The sequence below is a fragment of the Stylophora pistillata genome, chromosome 7 (genome assembly GCF_964205215.1).
Source record: "Stylophora pistillata chromosome 7, jaStyPist1.2, whole genome shotgun sequence".
In the NCBI taxonomy this organism is placed as follows: Eukaryota; Metazoa; Cnidaria; class Anthozoa; order Scleractinia; family Pocilloporidae; genus Stylophora; species Stylophora pistillata.
In genome coordinates, this window is record NC_142525.1 from 3115244 (window position 1) to 3126374 (window position 11131).

The 11131-nt window shown below is 35.8% G+C and overlaps 1 long non-coding RNA gene across 1 annotated transcript; it reads left to right on the forward strand.

Moving 5' to 3' along the window:
• The first annotated feature begins 76 nt into the window (after positions 1-76).
• Positions 77-9772, forward strand: LOC148726176 (uncharacterized). The gene is made up of 2 exons (XR_015989366.1): positions 77-245; positions 6262-9772. It is a non-coding gene; the product is annotated as an uncharacterized LOC148726176 (long non-coding RNA).
• The last annotated feature ends 1359 nt before the right edge of the window (positions 9773-11131 follow it).

An 11131-nucleotide genomic window follows, 5' to 3' on the forward strand; every position in this document is an offset into this window, starting at 1 on the left:
AACAAATGGCGCTCATCGGTGGTTCGCTGGTGCGTTTAAATTCTTTTATCAACTGTTTTGCTTAACAACTCTAAAGATGGGTTTTACCTTTTTTCAATGGGAAAACGAGAATAGCGTGAGTGCTATAAATGAAAAGCAAGTCGTTGGCGCCGTGGAGTTAAAAGAAGGGACAACAGTTCACTTGTCAACTGGCCGGTACAAGGGTCGAGCGGCAATTTATAAAGCTTCGATTTTGAAAGTTTGTGGTGAGTAAAAATTGCGATATTCGGTAGAATCGAATCGGTCACTTGCATGTCACATTTTCTTAAGCGTACGCTTTACAATGAAACAAATACATCAGCAAGCTAAAGGTTTCAGGATTATTTTAGTCACGTTTGATAAGCTGCGAGCCCAGCGAAAAAAGACAAACAGCTGCTTAGTCTGCAGTTTAGGATAACTTCATTACAATTTATTGTTACAGTTACAAGAAGATTTTCACTCAAATATTAATTATTTAACAGTAATTAAGCCCTTCACTCCCAGAGTGTTAAGTCAAAATTGAGTAGAAATCTTTGAATTTAATTTTGCAGAATCAACAAAAATAAACAGTATAACATGAAAATGCTGCTTGACAGCTTACATTTGAATTTTAACACACAAGAGTTTTATGCAAAGAAGTTACAACCGCATAAAATGAAATCAAACCCTGACTCTGTGAGGAAAGAGTTAAATACTATTTGTACTATCATTCCAAATGAAATGATTAATTTAAAGACTATTTTTGGACTGATAGTATTTATTGCAATAAACATAGTTTATGATTCATTAGGACTATTTGACTATTTGAGGATAATTTTTATTAAATTTTCAAGAAAAGTAAAAGAAATCAAATTTCATCCTAATATTACTACATGTTGATGTTAATATACAATTGAAAGTAATTTACGTGTAAACCTAAATTAAGCACGTAAATAAATTTCATTGACTATTTGAATTTTTATTAAAAACTGGATCATTGGATAATGCAATTCAAGACTTTTTATTGGCTCAGCCATTATGGTATATGAGCCAATATACCATAATCTAATTTCTGTACAAATGTTAAATCCGGTTTCTTTTCACAAAATAAAGTCGAGAAGATTTGTCTAATATCTTGGGGGTGTTTTTTTAATAAAACAATTATTCCACTCTCGCTTGTTGGATATGAGATGATTATGGCCAACTCGGCGCTACGTGCCTCGTTGGCTATCTATCATCTCAAATCCAACGCACGCTCGTGGAATAATTGTTAATTAGTCAGGAGTTGATGCACGTATTTATTTTTTAATAGTTGCCCCGAAGTTTTCCTCAAATTCCTAATAATTCTTAAATATTCCTGGAATTTCCGGCAAGTTTTTAGATTTACAGTCTTTCAGGGAAGTGATTAGTGCTCTGAGTTGGAAATCCTAGGAATTTCTTAGGATTCCAAGTCCTGTTGGCTATAAACATGGAATTTTGGGGAATTTCTTGGTTTTTAGAACTAGAGTTGTTGCAGTTAGGAATTGAATTCCTGTTTGAACTTACCATGAACATTCCCACCTCTTATTCCGAGTAATTCCTAGGAATTACTAAATACAGCATTTGTAGTGAGCAAATGTTACCCGTACTCCAAGAACCACAAAGAACTCTTAATAATTAACGCTTCTAGAAGAATATATTTCTTGTTTTTTGTTTTTCAAAAATTACAACAACAACTCTCTTCTAACTGTCTCGGATGTTGCCATGTAACAAGTCACATGTTTCCATTACGTTCACGCTCTAACAAACTTCCCCCCTGAAGAAAAGTGTCGTCCGTGACACTTGCACCTAAATAGGCATACGCAAAAAGCACAGATGAATAGGTTTCATGCCCGTAAAGGGGAGTGCTACTGAAGGTTACACACAACTTTGTAAAATAATAGGATCCTGACATATCAGTCTCTAATAAAAGGCTGCAACAACTGAAAACCACGGTAGCATCTCCCGTCCATAGGATGCACTTGCCTCATTGGGAAGTATGACAACTGAGATGTAAATCTAAGTGCATTTTTTTTTGGTTGAGCAACCTAATTTACTAAAAGTTCGATTAAAACACAAAGCCGGGTACAGGTATGTGCCCAGAGTTCATGGTTACGGGTGCTTGTATCAGATCACTCCTTGGCTGATACAAGATAGGTGAGGCAGCAGGGAACTGGTTAACCGGATGGAACACAGGTGGAGGCATGGGTGGATACTGCAGGTACGTTCCCGGGTAGCCAAAGATTACTGGATACTGGGACAAAGGTGAGTATGGGGGTAGCTGAAACTGTTTTACAGTTGGCAAACCTGTTCTCCACTGAAGATTCGGAGCACCACGCTGGGGTAATTGAGTTCCAGAAAAACTGTTGGCGGCTATGTCGTGTACAGCATCTTGGGTCTCATACGTGGGATTGCCAAGTGTGTTGTACCTCAGAACTGTTGGTGAGTGTCTGTCACTTAAGCCTAGGTTCCAGTTCTGGACTGTCTGGTGGGCTGTTGTTATCCTGGGCTAGGGGATCTTGTCCCTTTCCGTTCTCTAAGCCGCTTTCTTCTGTCTCTTCCAAAACAGTTCAATAATAATAATAATAATGATAAGATATTTCTTATATAGCGCTATTTACAATAACAGATCAATAGCGCTTTACAACTGATATCTCTAAATATTAAAATCTCATCTAATTAAAAAATAAATAAATAAATAAATAATAATTACATATTACAGTTAAATTGGCTATATAGGATTCATAATTTATCTACTATTAAAAGGTTTGCTTAAAAAGAAAAGTCTTAATTGAATTCTTAAAAATTTCTACAGATCGAATATTGCATTATTGCAATGGAAGCTTATTTCATAGATGCGTTGCAGCTGCCTGAAATGCACGTTTAGCCAGAGTTGCCAGCATTTTGCCTTTAGGTGGCTCTAATAAAATACCTGAGTTAGATCTAAGATTCTACAAGGACTTGCGTTTGATAACTAAAAGATTGCTAATATATGTGGGTGCGACGCCATGGATGGCTTTAAAAGTTAATAATAGGATCTTAAAGTGTATACGCACTAGTACTGGTAACCAGTGTAACTCATAGAGTACTGGAGTAATGTGAGAATACTTCCCGATATCCATAATTAGTCTGGTGGCAGCATTTTGCACGCGTTGTAACTTAGCTATTTGCTCTTTGGAAAGGCCATACAATAAAGCAGTACAGTAATCTAACCTACTCGTGATGAATGCGTGTACCAGAGTGAGTAAGCTGTCTCTCGATAAATACTTCTTAGTGCGTCTAATATTATGCAAGTAGAAAAAACCCGCCTTACATACATTAGTAATATGGTGGCGCATATTCAGGTTTGGATCAAGCCAGCTCCCAAGGTTCTTAACTTGGTGGCTAGATTTTATCTCTGAACGACCTACTTTAATATTCATAGCCTGTAATTTGTTAAGTTGCTCCCGTGTTCCAATAATAATAAACTCAGTCTTGTTCTCATTAAGAAGGAGTCTATCATGGATCAGCCAGCGCCTGATCTTCTCGATACAACATTCCATCACACGGATTGCATCTTCCTGGGATGTGTTACTGATAGGTTTGAAACTCAGAAAAATCTGTGTGTTGTCGGCATAGCAATGCACATGTGGAAGTTGATCTTCAACCACTCTGAATAGCTTGGATGCTTAGATTAGAAAGAGCAGGGGGCCCAGACATGACCCTTGTGGGACACCACACTCCAGGCTAAAGCGCTCTGAAAGAGATCCGTCGATGGAGACTCGGTGGCCTCTTTTCACCAGATACGACCTGAACCATTCTAACGCCAATCTGCATATCCCAAGCTCCTCATTCAAATGAGTAAGGAGGATGTTATGATTAACCGCATCGAAAGCGGCGCTGAGATCGAGCATGACCAGGAAGGTGACTTCTTGAGTGTTCATTTTCATGAGGATATCGTTCGTGACTCTAACAAGAGCCGTTTCCGTACTATGATTTTTATGATATGCAGACTGAAACTCAGGATATAGTGAATGATCTGTAATCGCTGATTACTTTCCCTCGATGGGCGTGGTCCGATATTGCATCCTCCGACTGTGTCAGCCTAGGCTGTTTCTCTTCAACTGATGATTTAGCGAGCTCCTCAGTAACCGCCTCCTCTATGAACTGCCCAGTGTAAGGGTTCCCTGGAGTGATTGTATATTCATCATTACTACAGGTGCCATCTTCCAATTCTTCGACCTGTGGTGCGGGTATCTGACAAGCAGTGCTACGCTTATCTTTCTCGGTCCTTTCTTCTCTCCTCTGACTAACTCCATTTGGGATGTTAATGGGAAGATTATTGCATGGCAATAGCAAATTCCTATGTAGGATTCTGTTCCTCCCGGGGCCAGCCTCAGGCTTGACTTCATTCACAGGGCTATCTTCTCCCTTACGACTAACGACTTTGTGAATCTGATCCTTCCAATGCGAGCACAGCTTCCCCGGTCCACCCCGTTCTCTTAGATTGCGTACAAGAACTCTATCACCAGGCAGCAATATCGAACTTTGTACAAAATGGTCATAACGTTGTTTGGCACCAGTGCCTGCTTCACTGGACTTCTTGCCTGCCAATTTGTAGGCCTCTGTCATTGCTTTGCGCCACTTTTCGACATATTGTGAATGATTCACGTGGTTGGTTTCATCTTCGGTTCCAAACATTTTATGTATTCATAATATATGTGAAAAAATACAACGTAGCTTATCGTAATTATGCAGAAGAAAAGTGTGCACATCATGTGCAAAAATAATTTATTCAAACCGTGCGAGTGACATTGAACATTTGGTCAAAACAACCGCATACGATCAAAACAATAAGACAAAATGAAATTTTTACATCTGTAAGGCACAAAAAAGCTCAGAGTCCAGCCAAACAGTTCAAGGAATTGTTTAGTGAGTTTGGTAATTCTGAGTTTCTTTGATTATTGACCATTATCAGGATGTCTGGTTTGTTACTCCCTTTGCACTGAATTAACCCCCTTCTGCACTGAATTAACTCTTTTCTATGCTAAATTACCTGAAAACTGCATTTATCTTAACCAATCAGAACTGAGTAATTTTTTCATGTATATTATTAATCAAGTAACAAATTTTGTTATGCCATATAAACCATGTGAGTGAAAAAACTCCAACTAACTTCTACTTTCAACACACTACTGCGAAAACTTCAAAACTAGTTTCGTCTACAACCTCGTCAGTTGATGACAAACAAAAACTAAAAATTTGAAAAATTTTTTGAAAAAACGCGCGCGTCGTGTAGTAACACACGAAAAGTAGCTGCTCGGATCCAGGTCTCTAGAACTGTCACATTGCCATAACTGCCCTAGGGACGTTGACATAATTCCACTTGCTTTTGGAATTGATTAACTTTCCCTCTTCGATCTTATTTATCAGTACAGATTCGGTTATCTGCCTCAACATTGCATCATCACAAAAAACCCCCGTTACATTCATTACGAAGCCCACTTCATTTCCATCATACCTTTCACAACGTCTCCACAGAACAGAGCTCTCTTCTCGCCGTTCTAAAGGATGGAAGTGTTCTCTATTACGAGTATACGCACTTCTGGACGTCTCTCCTACATATTTCAATTTACAAGCACGGCAAACCAACTCATATGTAACACCCTTACTTTGGCATGATCCCTTTCCGTCAGTCCGGCAGAGAAGGCATCTTGGCTTCGATAAGTTTAATTTCACAACAAAATTTTGTTATGATCGAGGCCTTTTTCCCTAACGTCTTTAAATCACAGACATTAAGTATTATCTGGCAATTCAAGCTCACCCTGTTGTGTCTCCTCTGTGTGATCCTATCGACAGTACAGACAGCACTCACATCACAGAGTGTCTCAGTAGGTCGGTAATCGATTCAAAATAGTATAATTATCACTGATGTGGACAATATCCTGTGGTCATTCTCAGGGTTCTCTCTATTCCCTCCTCAAGGAGTGTGAGAGAATTCCCTGGGAACTAGGTTTGCTAGATCCAGGACTGTGAAGATATCAAGAAATTGTGACTAACCACAGGCTTACCACTTGTGTAGTTTTTTCCTTGTTCTTTGCAATACTTGTGAATGTGAGTATTCAAAAAATTATTTCAACAGCCACCAAAGACAGAAATTTTCTTCATCTATGCGGTTATCTGGCATAGCATTTCACTGTTCATTATGATGGTCTCTGTAGCTACTTTGGTTTACACAAACTCTTTTTTTTGTTTTTTTAATTACAGGGTCAGAATAAAAGAATTAAATCAGAGCAACTACCACAAGAAGAGAAGAAGTTAAGCAAGTAAAGAAAGAAAAGAGGGCTACCAAGGTGATAGTGGTCATTTTATTAGCGTCGTTTCTGACCTACCTGACAACAATAATGGCTGGGGTTATTATCCTAACATCCAGCTGGAAAAAACCTGGTGCAGCAGCAGTAAATGTTCTTATGGTAGGCTGTGCACTGTGTGTAGTTTTGTTAGCTTCCCTTGTCAACCCTGTTATTTACTGCTGGTGAAGTAGGAAGCTTTGAAGTGTTTTCCTGGAAATTTTCCGTTGCAGGACACCAGTAGCTGGTGACTAGAATGAACGAAATATAGTGGCTCCGACAACCTTCACTGATATTTGCCCTAGTGCTTAATTTTTGAGCAAGTGTCAGAAACACAGTCTGTGTCAGGATGTTATTAAAACAGGTTATGGGGATATCGATAATCACTACTGAAAATATATATTCTGCATTATAAACAATTAATTTTCAAACAATCCATTTCACATTTTCAATTTGCCATGTCATTTTCCCTTTTCCCATTTCAGTTTCTTATTTCCCATTTCCCATTCTCTATTCCCCATTCCTCATTTTAGTAACATCCTATCATCACTTCTGAAGCCTTGAAAAGTTACAGTTCATAATTGTTAGGGTTTGGCAGTCTTCTCTAATGAGGAAAAGGGAATTGAAGAATAGATGTACTCAAGGGCCAGGTTGTTCAAAGGTGGGATAAGATAACCCACAGTTTGTGAAAATTGATTTAAAATCTGAAAGCTTTAAAAGAAAATTCAGTTTAATTCCATGTGTCTACAATTTTATGATTGAATGCTCTAAAAAGAATTGGGAAAATTATGCCAAAACAGCTTTTGAACAGAGAAATATAGAAACCTGAATTAAAATTGAACCCTGTGTTAGGGCTAATCTATGTGTACTTTTTATCTTGACTAAGAAAAAGTATGTGTCAAATTGCAATACACAATCACGGATTGAGATTCCTAACAGTAACTTAGGAGATGGTTTTGTAAATGTGCAAAATATTTGATGATGGATGTCACCATTTAGAATATTGCTTGGCAGTGTAACCTCTCACCTATGAGGTTGTAATGGTTGACACAAATTGGAAACTCTTCCACTGTCCTTATAACTTTAAAGTCATGAAGGCACTAAACTTGCAAAATTGAAGGAATGCAAATTTCTGTAGCAATTTTTGTTAGTATCTTTTGATTTCTCATTCCTTGTGACCATTAATTAAGAATTAGAATTAGAACTCTTCGGCCAGGCAAAGCTCATCATGCCACTAACAGGAGCTTGACAGGGATTATTAGTGAAAAACATTGATAAAAAAAGCAGAGAATCTTAAAGAGACCTGGCTCTGGTTGTTCAAAGAGCGTATAACAGTATCCAATGAATAAATCGCTATCCTGCAGATAAGTGTTGCCAAAACATACTGTGCTATCCACCGGATAGAGATTTATCCACTGTATAGTGTTATCCATCCTTTGAACAACCGGTGCCTGATGTATTGATTTAAACTTTCCCCATGTACAGAATCAAAATCTCCATGACATCTCTGGTTTCACATGGTGAAAAAAACAAAAGAAAGTAGGTGAATTTAAGAATTTTCAGGAACAGAAATAAATATCAACAACACATTTTCAAAATTAATTATTCTTTAATTTTCTATTGGTTTGACAACGAAGTAAATAGAAAATAATTTTATTTGAATATCAAACAATAATAAAAATTCCTTGTAATCATCATTCCTTGCAGTTTTAAGACAAAGATTCCATATTTTATTTCAATTTACCTCTAAGTGCAAGCTCCTAGGTAAGATTCACTTTTAACTTCTAACTAAAGACATCAGTACTACATCATGTAAGATAATTACTTCAAAAATCATGGAGGTTACAATCTACATATTTTAAGTACCATTAGAAAATTTCTTTTTTGGTAAAAGCAAACTACACTTAGTGATTAGATTTATTGACTTCATATGAGAATTAGAAAATCCTAAATTATTGTTAGAAGATGGCCTTTTGCTCATTTGTTGGCCTCTGGATGACAATTACACATTTTCAAGTGTCAATTTTTTGAAACCACTACTACTAATAATAACAATGATACAAGTGATCATCCTAGGTAGAAAAGTGTACACATTAGCAAACAAAATAATAAAAAGACATCTAAAAACAAGAAAAACTTTGTTAAGACACATCTACACCATCTTTCATTTAGCAAAGAATTGATACTACAAAGTACCAGTATTTATATAGACAAGCTATAAAGACAAAAACAGACATAAACAATGTGAAATTAATACCACCCATCTCTGCGTGATCTTTTCTTTCATCATGATTGCATACACCTGCTTTTATTCCAATTTCCTTCGAGAAACATTTTATGAAACAAGTTTTAATCAATTTATGTTTCCCACTTCATTAATTTTGTTTATAGAAGAGACAAGAAAATGAAACACAAACTGCTTCAGAAAATCCTATCAATAGCTAGAAATATTGTAACCACATTGTATCCTAGTTTATTTCAAATTTGAAGCTTAGGTATATTTAAGCCATGACCAAGATAACACAAGCCATGTTGAAACATGTCTTTGAAAAGTTTTTTTGTGTATTTCAAATTTGTAGATTACTCAATCTTTTGTAAAGTAATGTACAAACATAAATAATTCAATCCTTAATCTTTTTTTCAAATACATTAATTGCAATTAATGATGTATTAATTTTGTTCTCCAGCCTATTCCAGACCAAAATGCATCACAAAGCTATAGCTAGTCAGCCATTTCTAAGATTCTTAAAGCTTTTGTTTTACATTGAGGTCAATGATGGAGATGTCAATGAGAAAATAGTTCTTTACGATCATATCCAAATGGAACTGAACTTCATATTTTAAGAAACCTTAAACATTAGCCTCTCTTTTTAAGGCGGCCATTACAGCATAGAAGTGGCACACATGATCATATTTGTTTGTTTTTCACAATGTTGGGATAAATAAGCAAAAACAAAAAAAAATTAAATCTACATCTCAAGAGATCCATCACGTCTTGTTAGCATCTTGACCCCTATTTCCCATAAACATGTATCTTCTCCCTTAAATATTCACACATTATCTGGCAAACAGGTGATGAGACTATCTTAACTTATCAGGTAGAGGTTGTTATCTTGATTCAACTCCAAATTCCTGTAACAAATTAACAAGGAAATGTATCACAGCTAGAGGGGAGAATTAACAATCAGATCTCTTAAGAGTTACAAGGTTAACTGCTGCATTCTTTTGATTTCCTTTCCATTCTTTACTTACACATTTCAAGCTTAGTGGTACATCCAGATCTATCTCAGCACGCCAACTAGATGCCAAAAAAAAAGTTAATGATTCTCTTCTTCATCACCAAAAACAGAATTATTAAAAAAAAAATAGTATATTTAATCATTCAATTTTGTTGATAAATTGCTATTAATAATGACAAATAACTTGCAGTTATTTGAATGGGAGATAGTGTTTATATCTTAATCATTTAAATTGGCATGTTACTACCCTCATCAATGCCATCATCGTCATCATCACTAATTTCTGGTTCAAAAGACAGGGGAGAAACTTTAGGTGATGACGAAGGGGAACAAGATGGAGACACATCCAGCATTGGGTCTATGTTTCGTCCAGGCGACAGTGCCCTTTTTATTCTGACACCGGCCCCCTTAATTCGTGCCCCTGCATCAAATATAGTGTCCTTGCCTTTGCCAATTAGCTGGTTCTGTGGAACACAAGCAAAAATATAAATTCAAATAGCTGAAATATTTGCATGTTGGTACATATACGGCATAAGACAGGAATAAACATGGAAAGAATCCATAAATTTCTTGCAACAAGAATGAAAAAAAGCAGTCCATTTAACCAACAAGAAATTAAAAAATATTTATGCTTGCCAAAATTATTGACCAAAATTATTGACCAATTTTTAAAGAGGGATGTCATCTCCCTAAGCAAACATGAATATCAAAAGATAGTTACTTTGATTTTGTTCACTACGTAACTGATCACACATAATTTAAAAAGCAAATGTTACTCCTTATATCAACAAACAAAATTATGTATTTGTTATTATTTTAATTCACAAGTACCTTTTAATAGAAGTAATGACTTGACGGTTGTCAACACACATCTTTTCATAGAAGCGACAAAGGAATGAAAAGTTTAAAGAGATTATGGTAATACCATTTGGATTTCAAAAAAATTTATTTTAAAATTTTAAAAAAGTACTGGTAAGGAATTCACTTGCTAACAATTCAAATTCAGCAACTTACTCAAATAAGGTTAATTTTAACATTTAATTTAATGTTTAGAGTTTACCACAAAATTACAGTGAAACTAAGATGAGGCTTTTTTTCTAATCCTTCATGAATTTTCATTTATTGCCTTCAGGTATGGATTACTGACGAGCAGTTACGTCAATTTAATTAAACTCATCTGCATGGTGGTCAAAATTCACTCTCCTTGCAACTTAAAATTGTAGCTTCAAGTAGCATTAAAATTATTTTTTCTAGTTTTAAAACTTCATCAAATGCCTAAGGATTCAATTTATGTCTGTGGATATTACTACAATAATTTACAAAGGTACCATAGTTTAGAGTGGGTTTTAGTATAAATAGTTTAAAGATTAATTTTAATTTTGTCAGAAAACAAAGCATAAAAACAATAAAGAGGTTTTACTGATCCCTTGGGTTAAGGTTAACAGATCAGATTACATGGAAAAGTCATAACTGAAAAAAATATTAACCAAGATTAAATAAAAAGGTAGAAAGTGAGGTGACATTGCTGAAACTACAAAATTCTACATA